The 13362-nt window shown below is 37.3% G+C and overlaps 1 protein-coding gene across 1 annotated transcript in view; it reads right to left on the minus strand.

Annotated features, from left to right (window-relative positions):
* The window catches only part of MAN1A1 (mannosidase alpha class 1A member 1), a 146735-nt gene that overhangs the window by 67027 nt on the left and 66346 nt on the right, over nt 1–13362 (minus strand). The gene's annotated exons all lie outside the window — the stretch shown is intronic.

A 13362-nucleotide genomic window follows, 5' to 3' on the forward strand; every position in this document is an offset into this window, starting at 1 on the left:
CTATATGTAAAATGGCTAGATAGGGAATATGGTTAAGGTTGTCATATGTATTCTTTTTAGATGGGTATATAATGACAAGAAGAGATCTCCCTTTCTAAACACACACACAAACACTGCAGACACAGAAAGGCTCAGCAACTGCTGTACCTTACAGGCTGTATCAATCTTTCATCATTAAAAAGATTACATGCAAGCTCAGAACAAGGTCTATTATAATAATTGTTTCTGGACAAAAATGTGACATTTCAGTATCTTATTTAAAGGTTTGATGTACAGCAATAATGCTTTTCTTTCAACTATTCCTACCAACTCTCATATTTTTTTAAATTCTACCATATTTATTTCATAAATTAACAACACAAATTGCTTCAAAATAAAAATTGCCTACTTTATGGAAATGCCACAAACAATGGTTATCAAAAACTAAACACATCCCATGCAAAGAAGTAAGTAAGCAGTGTTCCACATAGGGATATAGAAGAAAAATGTAATTCACTCCTGCTAAAAACAGTGCCCTGAACACCAACATTAGAACACAGTGAAGCCAGGCATTCTAACTTGCTTCTTGTTCAAAATGCCCCTCTTCCAATGGAGTAAACAATTTTCCTATTAGGCAACTAGGAAAAAATAATTTAAAAATATTTTTAGGTCATCATACAATTGCGGAACAAATGCCAAGGTGAAGATGCACTTCTCGTTTACATGGGAATTTCAACACGTTATTACTAATGCATGCTAGTGGTTTTCCTTCCCCTTCCAAAGTTTAAAATCAAAGTCAACTACGGACATTATCCAATTTTATCTCTAGGGCTAATTTAACATGGATGAAAAACTGACTGCTAAATCACCATCTATTAAGTAGAACAGTATAGACAAGAATGCCAAGAATACAACAACACTGAATGACTGAACACAATAAATAGTAGCTTCATGCGATAAAATTATACTCTTACAGCAAGGGTAAAAGAGGGAGGATTATAAAAGGAACCATTTTATTTCTCAATTTTCAGCTTTAACAGCTGGAAAAAAAAACAAATAAAAAGAAAAGCCAGGTGCTACAATGATTGCACGCCACCCACAATGTTCACTTTATTTTCTTTTGCAGAAACTTGTAGTATTGGATGAGAAGTAAATATTGTACAGGGTAAGGTTGTTGGTTTGGGGTTTTTTTGATAATAAAAGTAAATAAACAACAAAAACTTCTACTCATTATCTCTACTTCTGACATGAATTCCAACATTTTGCCAAGCCCTGATCCTCCCCCCCACTATCATTCAGTAAAGTAATACTTTGGTAAGCACAAATGATAACAGCTGTGCTGAGAAGCACAAAGCAAAGGCAGAAATGACAGAGCACAAAAATGAGAGACATTATATATAATAAAGGAAGATATCTACAGTAAAATTTCACATTCAAGTGGTTCTTTAGAGGCTCGAGCAACCTTTCTGGCTTTTCCTCATGAATGCTGAGCCAGCAACAATGAAGGATTATTTATACAAAATACTCAGGCTGGATCAGACCTGGTAGAAGGTGTCACAGACATGCCTTCACCCACCCTTCACTCTACACTTGGTTTAAATGTTTACCTACAAGTCTACAAACCACTCCCAAGGTCCCCATCACTTTCTCCAGTGCTCTATCATACCCAGACTGCACACTTTTTAAAGAAGAGGTAGTGTGGCGTTATTTACCTGACATATCAGCAGTCCCTTTATCAGGTGATGCATAGAGTAAGACACACTGCCATCAATTCCTTCTTTTAAATTGAGGAGTCAGAGGACAATACTCCAACTTTAAAGAGCAACAAAACCACTAAAAATTGCACTCATATTTAACTCCACTAGATACCATATTGCAACAAGGAAAATTATTCTAAGTGAAGCACTCTGATTCAGGAAAGTAAATGATAATTGAAACCAGTCAGAAATACATGATCAGTATGTAAAACTATAAAGTTCAGCAGAAAATGAAATGCTTTTTAAAGCATTTCTTTTTAACCTAATTTTTGCCAGCAGTCAGGCTTTGGATATGAGATAATTCTCTTTTTAAACTCGAAGGTATTACTAACATTTTTAGAAGGTATAATACTGCTTCTCACTGAGTGAAGGTCCTATGTAAGATGGACTCCTGCATGAAATAAATACTGATTCCACTGTAGTTCTATTCAAAATTAGCACTAAAGCAAATAAGATACTTACTGTAATCATATAATAGATTATATCAAAGACAGAGTTACAACATTTTCTGTTGCAATCTCTGTTTATATTAGTAAACTGTGAATTGTTAAAATATGCTCAGGGTTAATAAAGCAGCACCTTCATTGTCCTTTGAGTTTACCAATCCTGAGTGCCTTACAAGCACAAAAGTCACTCCAAACCATCACCATTACTCCAGTTCAGCAATTCCTTGAAGAATGTTTGGCTAAGCAGGAATACGTAAAAAAGAAATCCACCTGACCACTGCACACACTCGGCTTTCCTGTTACTGTCTGGTCATTCCACAGGCAATGCACATATCAAGCAATGGAAAAATCCATAACTTTCTCATTTATTGCATAGTCTTAATAAGTATTTTTGATCTTTGTAAGAGAGAACTAACTCACTAACTATGATATCATACACTCAGAACTGCAATGCTCTTGTTAGAACACCCAATGACACAATGAATCAGATCTTGCAGACTCTCCCATCCATTAACAAATCTTATTAGGGAAAATAGTGTTCCCACAGAGAAATGAGGATCTGTCTGCAAAGATGCAACTGCAGGGCTAAGACCAGAGCTGTTGTCTGGTGAGCACTGACTTTATAGTGCAAGACTGTTATCTTCTCTGGATAAACAAAAATGTTTCCTCTGGCTGGAATGACAAATCCCTTTGAAAATGTTAGATTACCTCATTGTAGATTTAATTGCTGTTGCTAATCAGAAAGAAAAGAAAACACAGGAAACATCTTAGCACTGTATATAAGGCATGTCTAATTAAAAATGAGCATAACATGGTACTGTATAATAAATTAAAGAACAGCCAGAATTCTGCCTTAAAAAGTTCTCCATGCAAAGGAAACTAGAAGTTAAAATTTAACACCAAAGGAAGTAATAATATTCCTTTTTTCAACTGACAAAGACATTTTCTCAACATCTCTAATTCTGTCAAATTAAGCAATTCTCATTTTGGTTTTTGTATTTACAGATAGAAACTGATAAGCCACTAAGTAAGATTTATTGCTTTCTTTCCTGTACCCGACTGCGTTTCCCAGTAGGGTAAGGAATGAATATTTCAGAGCAAAAGCAGAGAACGAGAGCAGAAAAATGAACAGGGACAAGCCGCTTTACTGCTCTACAGAACACTGACTAGAAATCCTTCCAGTGTAACAAATGTTGTTTTGGATTCAAAGGGATCTGCTAACAAAATAAGTCTCTCAGAACTTATTCCAATACCTTCTTCACTGAAAGACAATTCAGTATTTTTGCTATATTTACATTTGTTTTACTTTTACAATGAAAGATTAGAAATGGTACAAAAATTCTGACATACCAGAATACTTGAAACAGTGTAAGCTGAATTCTGCCACTATCTGCAATACCAAGTGATACCACACCTAAGTGCCATGCTACTTGGAACCATTTCCTGTAATACATTTTCAGTGTTGATGACACCTGGGTATGTTACCCAGATGCTGGCATTAACTCAGTAGCAATTATGGCTTTTACAATTACTGTCACCTTGACATTAGCAGGTGGCTTTGAGTTTAATTTCATTCAGTCCTCACTGCTGGCTGAGCCAAGTCAGTTATGAATTTTCTGTGCTAAAAGGCGAGGAGACAGTTAGTAACACTTCTGGAAACAAGCATTGTAATGAGTAATGTCAGTGTGATAACAAGTACCAACAGAAGAAGCCAAATGGACTTCATTGAGGACTTTTGCAGTTGTATTTTGTACACCCAGATCCAGAAGTGCCAGGAGCGTGTTTTGAGCATTTTCCCCAGGAAACAGACTGTTCAAGACTAACTCATTGGCTGTGGGCCAACCCTGCTCCTGTGCTGGACTTGAGCATGCGAATCCACACACTAACACATGAGCCCACCTCCAGCCCAGGACTGCACCCAACCTCAAGTCTTCCTACTAGGATACAGAAGAGGAGGGCAGTGCATCAAAACCAAGTGGCTTCAGTTGAGGCTACACCTCTAGTGGTCAAAGACTAGCCAGAACAATTAACACAATGGCACATGCTGACACCAGTCAGCATCCTTTTCTTCACCATTCAGAGTTTTGGGAAGGCTTTCCAGTTTGCAGGTGTAACATCAACACAATGCACCTTTGCCCAAAGCTGATAGACCTCCCCAAGACCAGAGGGTCGTTGATGGCTGAGTCAAACAGATCTGGCTCTCCTGGGGTTGCACCAAGATAGAGGCCCAAAGATTGGTTGGATGTGAGAAGTTTCCCCACAGAGGCCATGGGGTCTTCTGCACTACACACCCTAAGGCACCCCCGCTTCTTGCACTGGCCAAGCCAAGCCCACCCTCAGGGGCATCCCAGGCATAGTCAGACCCCTGCAGCAAAGAGATAACTCTGCACTGGAAATTTAAAGTGGCATCAGCTCTGTAAAAGCACTGTGCAAGAAATGCAGCATGCTTCAACTCCTTCATAAAGGGGTTGTCACACCTTCACATGAGAATACTAACTGAACAGAGCAGCCTTTTACTTTATTTTCTTAAGAATTTAAACAAGACACCCCCTCCCTGGAGAGGTTAACAACATACAACTAGTTGTGTTCCTAGCCCATTGGAATAGCAGCAGAGGAAGCACAAGTGAAGCTGCTACATGGCATGACACAGGCACATCTTGGGGTTAGGATATGTCAGGAATCCCAGGAAAAAGAACTAAATTAAAAAAAACCCCAACCTTAAGTTTGGGAAACAATCTCTGATGTTCCCTTCTCATTAAAATTCTCCAAGTATCTAGTTTTCATACAGTTCTCCTCCTCACAAATATAAACAGCATCACAGCTGAATAAAGCAGGAGGAATGTCTCATTTGAAAATAATGACAATCTGCAGCTATTCCCACAATCCTGCCCAGCATGTGATACCATTTTAAAAGACAAACAGTTTTCAGTGGAGAGAGCCTGGAAAATACAGATCCTGGGGTAAAAGAGGGCTTTGTATCCAAATCTAAGGCTAATCTAACTACAGGTAGTATTTATAATGAGATCTTCAGTACAGGAATCCAAACCCTCTATGTGATACACTTGTGCCAGCAGCAGGCACTGGAGCACCCAAACCCTGTGAAAGATCTCGCCATCCAAGAGGACACGGTGACTTAGGAAGGTGCACTTAAGTTTCCAGCTTTTGAAAGCAATGACTGTAGAAGTATGCAAATAAATTACTGGAGAGATTCAAGCAGCTTGCGGTATCTGTGAGCAACAATTCTATTTCATTTGGAAACCGCTAGAACAGTACACGTCTTTCTCAACTTGAGGAAATAACAAAGATGGGTAAGATTTTAGATTTGTAACTACCCTTTCCAGAACAGTCCAGTGTGCTGGTCACCAGCACAGAGAAGAAAATCCACTTTAAAAAGAGACTTATTACAAAAGTAGTTTAAATATTAAAAAAAAATCCTTTTTTTTTCCAATTAGCCTTTTTTGTTATAATTTCACTGATGGAAAGAAAATTAATTTTCTTTTCCAGCTGACTACTGTACCAAAGAAGTCACATAATACCATGAAGAGTACCCCCTCTGTAGAAAAGACTATAGAGAACTTAATCAAATGGAAGTAACTGGATTAGTTAGAGATTTCCAGATTTCATCCAAATGCACATAGCAACAAGCACAAACCCCCTCAAGTTATCAGTAGTAGCTAACATGTAATTACTTCAGTTGTTTTATAACTAATGAATTTCTAAGTAGATCTACTGTGTTTGAAAATCTTATTTTAGAAAGGCCACTAGTAAGTGGAACAAGCTATCAGAAACAATGTCATTCATAAACCAAAGAAATATTAATGTACAGTAACTTATCCACATCTGACATGCACTTTAGAACTCAAATAAAAGAAGGAATTTCTAAATAATTGCAGAATTAAAATACCATAAAAGTAGAGTTTGTTCCTGTTATATTTAGTTACTTCCTTTTGTGCTATTCACGTGCATTTAAGATTGCTTACACAGACAAACTTTGAGAACTATTTAACAGGAAGAAGTTTTAGATTGCAAGAGAAAAAGTAACTTCTAATTTATCTACTGATGTCAAGAAAGTGTAAGTTTTTTTATAGCTTATGGATGCATGAACAATTATAATCTCAGCTACAACCCATTAGTACCTGGAAAGCTCATGAACCAACCATTTAATAATATCTCTGCTGCGATAATGCAAGAAAGGGGGGTGATGAATGTAGTAAACAAACTTTAATGATTGGCTATAATAACAAAAAGAATTTGTTACTTATAAAAGCCTTTGAGAATTCCTCAGCCCAAACTCAGGGCAGCCCTAATTTTTCAAGAGTTACGATACCCAGTATGTACAAAGAGTAACGAGTTGAATTTGCTGCATATGTACAGATTAATTGCGTGCTGGCAACTGGCTCCTGAGGCACAAAATACTGGTAACAAACCTAAGATCTACAAAAACTCTGCTCAAACCCTAAGACTCTGAAATACCACACCACTCCAAATACCTAAATTATGAAAGAGCTCAGATCAACAAATCATTGTAAAAGATTTAGGATGCCAGTTTTGCATCCTATCAACAATAGAAAGCCTGGGAACACTGGATTTCCAGTCAGATAAAGCATGATTTTCCAGTAAGGACAGATGGCAAGCTAGCAGGCATTATACATGTCAGCAGCCCATAATGGAGGGCTGAGCACACACCTAAAAGCCAGTGGAAGTTTTAAAATTCTGTTTTTACCCAATATCCGTATAGTTGGAATCGGATAGTAACCTACTGTACAAGTACTAGCACTATGGAATGTTCTGCTTTGAACAACAGGCAGCATTGTAAGAGACACTATACAGCTGCACAACTAAATTATGAACATAAACTAGCACTAAAAAAACCTCTTGCCCAAGACTCCTCCATCCCCAACAAAATAAACCCTTTCTAACATGTGGAAATCTGATACTCATATGCTTGGATACTGGTGAGAGACACTGTCAGCCCTAGACACAACCAGGCAAGGATGTCAAGAGTAAAAAATATGCCACGTATTTAGTCCTCAGGTCTTGAACAGTTCAGGAGGATGATACATGTATTTGAAATATACTGCATGTAAGTAAATACGAATGGAATTAAAAATATGGCATATACAATGGAAACTCATTATATTGTGAAGCAATACATAAAACATCTGGATGTCATCTTAGAGGTTTGTGTTTTTCCTGATTAAGGGAACAGCTGCTTTAGTAAAATTACTCATATCCAGCAGTAATGAAGAGTATCTTTTAGCACAATTCTTCTGTTAAGCCACAAGCATCTGCTTCCTAATTTTCTTCTTATTTAATCTTGTGTACCCAGTCCAAGTGCTGTAACAACAAATTTAAATAGCTGCCTCATTTTATATCTTGCAAGCTATCATAACTAAACAAAGAACAGTGCTTTGCATATGAAACTCTCCTTTCAAGCAGGTGACCATTGAGAGGTGATTTACAACACCATCTGTGTGAAAGCAGGGGCTGGGGTGGAGGAGCCTAATAAACGTTGCATGGTGAATCAATAACTACATCCTTAATGTAGCATAAAGTGCTAACAGAAGATTCATTCCTAGCCTTGTAAATTCAACTGTATATTTTAATTCCAATACCATTAAGTGATTTAGAGTGATTCTTCACTCTAAACTACACTCCTAGACCATGGTGTCAGGCACGGAAAATGCTAAAATCACTCTGTGTACCTAAACAGAATTCTATTTGCTTTCTAATGGGAACTCAACAGCAAATTGAAAGCTGTTTGTTTCAGCCAGTGCCACACGCCACTTGTCTCTTCCAGATGTTAATGGCAAGAGTTTTAAAATATGGTCATCAAATATGCTAGTATTTTTAAATATGCAAGTATGTTATAAAGGATACCTACTTTAATTGTTCTTTCTCTTATATTTTTCTAACTTCATTTACTCACTTTAATATTTTACTCCAACACCAAAACACTAACTTAATGAAATGATTCTCAACAGTTTGAATCAAAAATGTCTTTGGACAAAAGAGCCCAAAGGTTCAGGATCTCCCATATTCTGTCATCTTCCTTCAACCAACCACTAGCAAACCTGACCAGCTTGCCAAGCAAAAGGAAAAACATAACTACTCTGTCTTTTTCCTCTGATTCTTCTCAGAAGGGCAGTCTTTCTCAATCAGTACATCTTCCTCGATCTGACATCACAGGTATTTTAAGTAAGTTTTTCGTATCACTCAGAGGCAGTGCCCAAATAATTAGAATGTGCATTGATGGTGTCCTCAGAGCAGGTAGCACAGAGCACCAGTTCTCCAGCCAGCTAAAAGTTTGTTCCTTTTGGAGTTACCCCTATTGCTATACAGCAACAGTCCTGGATCTGCAGTTGTAGGGCAGTGGTCCTAAGAAAGAAAAGCTTTCCTTTCCTTGTTGTTTTTATACAATGTGCTCCAGATAGCCAAAGGGCTGTTTTCATGAAGCTGTGAGAGAAAGGTCACAGAATCAGAGGATGGTTGAGGCTGGAAGAGACCTGTGTGGAGGGAGCTCTGGAGGTCACCTGGTCCAACCCTCCTTCTCAAGTGGAGCCATTCAGAGCCCATTGCCCAGGAATGTGTACAGTTCGCTTTTGACTATCTTCAAGGACAGATTTCACAACGTCCCTGGGCAATCACTCCAGTGCTCAGTCATCCTCATAGTAAAAATGTGTTTCCTGATGTTGAGGGAATGTCTTGTGTTTCAGTTCCTGCTCAAAGTTTTATATAAATGTTACACATGTTTTGTGGCATAGCATTAGGATATCTACAGGGCAGTGTCACAGTATAGTCCTAAGTGACTATTGTCCAAGTTATATCTTCAGTAGACACCGAACGATGTATTAATCAAGCATCTTGTCTGATAAGGTAGTAGTGGCTTGATTTAGAATGAAGTAAGCAATAAAGTCATAATAATAACAACAATAAAAACAATTAATAACTAGTGAACTACATGCAACGTAGGTTATGAAAGAATTAGTAAAAGGAACAAAGTATGAGAATCCAAACTGACAAGTTTGAATACTGATATCTTAAAAATAAATCATGATGTTAGGCACAGAAATACCAAGTTCCAGCCTTTACACAGTCTTCATTAAACACAGAAAACCTAAGGAGTTCATTTGCATTAGTCTAATGTCCTGTGTCAGAGACCCTCTGTTCCTCTTCATTTATAGGCAACTCCATGGACATTCATTTGATATGTTCATGGATACAAGGAGAATAAATTAAACACTACTCTTTTAGTGTTTCTTCTACTCTTTAAACATATAAAATATAATGAGTTTCACTTCATATTAATGTTGCATATGAAGGCTGTCCAATGTTTAAACAGTAAAGTGCTTTTTTAAATCCTTCTACTTGGATTGAAATCAACACATTTCCAAAAGCTGTGATTGCAGAGACTGGAAACAAGTAAAATGATGACAAGTACAAAGACAGTGTCAACTGTCACTGTTACATCTACAGCATGGATCACTTTGGAACAAGCCATTTGATCAGAAAACTCTTTCATTGATCTTTGTCTACCACCAGCAGATACTGACTATTTCTGTCTCACATGGAAAAGATATAAACTGTTTTATCTGTTCCAGCCCTCATGTTTCAGTGGTTTTACAGATTTAAGTAAATTTGTTTTGGTAAATTCCATTACAAACAATGGGATTAAGAAGGTGCCCTTTGAGTAAATTCAGCTTGGTTTCACAACCATGTAAACAGCTCAGCTTGACTCCACCACATGCGTGTTTGGTAACACTAGCAGTTGCATTGATGCATTTTTCAGTTGTTATTTTTCAGGGGGAAAAACAGGTTAAAATTTGTCATACTCAGCAGGCTCCTTTCTCCATAACACTTCTGATAGACAATCTAGCTGGCTTTTTATATAACTAATATAATGAGAAAAAACTGCTATATAGCAGGACAAAGAGATGATGGTTCCTTAACTCATGCTTGCTTTCTTATTGTTGAGACCTCTGTGACAGATAATAGTGACTGAATTGTCTGATAAATAATGGGCACATTCAAAATGAGCCTAAATAAAGTGCCTGTGTATTTTCCTTATATTAAATATAAGAAATGTGAACTCTTGTAGTTCTTTTTATGTAAGCCAAACAGGAGGCTTCAAGAGTGAAGAACTATGATTTAAGAAGCTGCTTTTATGTTATAACTTAAATCATCAGGCAGAGTAATACAATTTCTTTCTGTTTACTGTAGGATGTTTCTCTTACTGGACAAGCCATAAAACTAAAGTGACTAAAACTATAAGGAGGCAAGCAGACATTTTGAATTCTTAAGAGTCAGAAACAAGCCTTCTGACTGAGCAGCAGAGCTGCCAGCACATAAAATTCATGAGCAATTCAATTGCTTCTCTGAATTCCCTGCAGATAAAACTTTTTTTATAGCTAAACCTCAAAATCATTTCTGTAATTAAACAGCAATAAATTGTTCTCTCTGAAAATTACATTATTTTTGAATACAGCAAATATTTGGAGGAAATAATAATTAGAAGTATCCATGAAGATTTCAAGCATGCTTATTACCATGTGTAGGTATTACTACTTTGCTTTCCATGCCCCCCATCTAAAGCAAGAGGAAAGAAAAAAGGCATGACAGTCATATAAGCTCTCTCCACTTTTACCAAAACTCATGACATTGCTCTAGTGTTTTATTTTACTCTTTGAGTGAACCCTTCAACATAGAGAGAATACTTTGCAGGTTGCACTAAATTATTTTTACATTTGATGGTATGTAAATTAAAACACGACAGTACCTTAACTGTAAGTTCAAGCTGGAGCTAGATACAAAAATTCTTCAAAGTGCGATTTGAAAAAAGGGTACCTTAGCACCAGACCCGTTCATTAATTCTGTTACCAACTGTCATAGTCCATCAAGAAAAAAAATGGTTGAGCAAGTTCTCCTTATCTCAGTAAGTCTTTACTTTTGACCTTGTGTCAGTTAATAACCATATTAACTTAACACAGAACCTTCAAGCAAATCAGAAAGGCTGATGACATTTAAAATCGGAGTAATTCTGCTCATAAGTGCTGAGAACCACTGCCATAGTTTCCTGCAGCAGAGGGGCAATGTTGTCCCAGAGCTTCTCAGCAGTTATAGATCTTGCCTGAAATCGGGAAGATTATTTGTTCTTCCCTCTAGAATATAAATGGAAATAAAAGCAACTCTGGAAAGAAAAGACTGAACACAGATTGAATGATGTTTGTAAGAGATACCCTAACAAGTAGCAAATGCTGATGAGAAGCTTTGAGTTATTCACTGGTTTTGCATGATAAAAAGAAAAAGATTGAAATTGTCTGTATACTATGAATAGTGTCTTTTTAAGAACAACTTTGGGAAAATAGCATCCTTTAAGAAATGGCATTGTAAGCTGCTGACTGTGTTCTGCAGCTGCTGGTTTGAAGAAAACAAAGAAAACAACAACAAAAAAAGTTTTCAAAGAAAAATGGAAGGGAGTGAAGTTCATAGCATATCCTTTTCACATGATGATCTTTAGGATCTGTTGGACTGTAAAATTATCTGGTCATGCCTGCAAAACTAAGGACAATTTGCCCTCCAAGGGACAACATGACTTTAAAGAAGTAACAGGACTGAACCATCTTCCAAACCAACTAGTATGGTTATTTTGCTTAGCCTGCAAAAGCAGATGATTGCCTAAAGACTGAAGAAAAGAAACAAACAGGACATCGAATTCTTCACATTAACTAGTTACAGAGCCTTTCTGATAGTTCAATGCATCTGAAGCATAAGAAACATTGGAGCTGGCCTTTGATGCCAGAAAGAATACAGCTTGCTGTTAATTGAAGGTTGACTCTACTCTAGCAACACTGCTGCTGGAATGATCTTCCTTGTTTGCTTTAGAATTTTGTAAGTTTACATAAGGTTGGGTTTTCTGATGTTAAAATAAGCTTTTGAGCCTTCATGCAGCTGAATGGTAAGAGTTCCCTCATACTGTACTGTCTTAATTAGCCACTATTTGAAGGAGTTCATTGGGTGTTGGGTGGGTTGAGCAAAGAATATCAGAGCTGAATACATCAAACAAAAACCAAGATCTTCAGAATATTTTATCACCTTCTGACCTCCTTTATATCTTGTGTTTTACTAGGAAATTAAACAGTAAGATAAGCTGACCCGCTAACACTATGGGAATACAAAAGCTTGTGTATGTGTTGACAAAAGGCTTGCATTGTAAACAGGGAGCTAAGAAACTGAATCTGCTGTTTAAGTACATCCTAAACTATTTTTTCTTGAGGGAAGCAAGATTTGTATGAGACACTTGCACTACATACCACTCCTCTTTTTCAACTTTCAAATCTTCATATTTGTTCTTTTCTCAGTCTTTGGCTTAAGAAAAGTTTGCAGTGAGCCCAATTCTGCGCAGTTAGCCCTGGGCAAAATGAGCCCTTACACTGACTGTTTCGAGGAAAACAGATTTGCCTTTCAAATACTTCCTGACATCTCTGTTTAGGGGCAAAACCACAAATTCCCCTTACCATTCATCGAGCTAGAAGTAGCATAGATTTTTCTTGCGAACATCTTTTCCAAATTCCTTCTCAATCATTTGCAGACAGGGTGCAAATACAGCCTTCGTATGGCAGAGGCAAGCTTTTGGCAGGAGGGAGACAAGAACTGCACTCATTTATCAATCATGAGACTTATCAACATTATTCAACTGCTGCATTTTTGAAAACAAATGGCAAACACATCCTCAGGCAAACACATATTCCTGGAGTTTCTGAAAGACATGGGAGAAAGCTTCCTTCTCATCTTACAAATCCTTTCAGATTTCTGTTGTCTGAAAATAACAAACAATAGATCCTTCCAACACTCCCCACAGACAAGCCAATTAGTGCTCACCATAAATTTATCCCAAGAGTTCGTGCTAACTTCAAGCCAGTGAACCTTGCTTGTACCTGTTTCATGTTTGATCTGCTGACCAAGATGTGTTGCTACGTGTGAAGGAGACTAAAAGAGTATCTGTTCCTTCTGCAGCACAGATACTATTATCTCTACCTATTGCTGGAGACATGAAGGGCGTGCAAGAAAAGCAACGATGTCTGCTTCTAATTTCAGGCATTCAATTTTCTCAATGATTTTGAGTTAGCTTGAAGCAGCAGAACTGGTATGTGGCACAAAGTGTTGTTTCGTAATGAATTTCT

Source organism: Pithys albifrons, chromosome 2 (genome assembly GCF_047495875.1).
Source record: "Pithys albifrons albifrons isolate INPA30051 chromosome 2, PitAlb_v1, whole genome shotgun sequence".
NCBI lineage: Eukaryota > Metazoa > Chordata > Aves > Passeriformes > Thamnophilidae > Pithys > Pithys albifrons.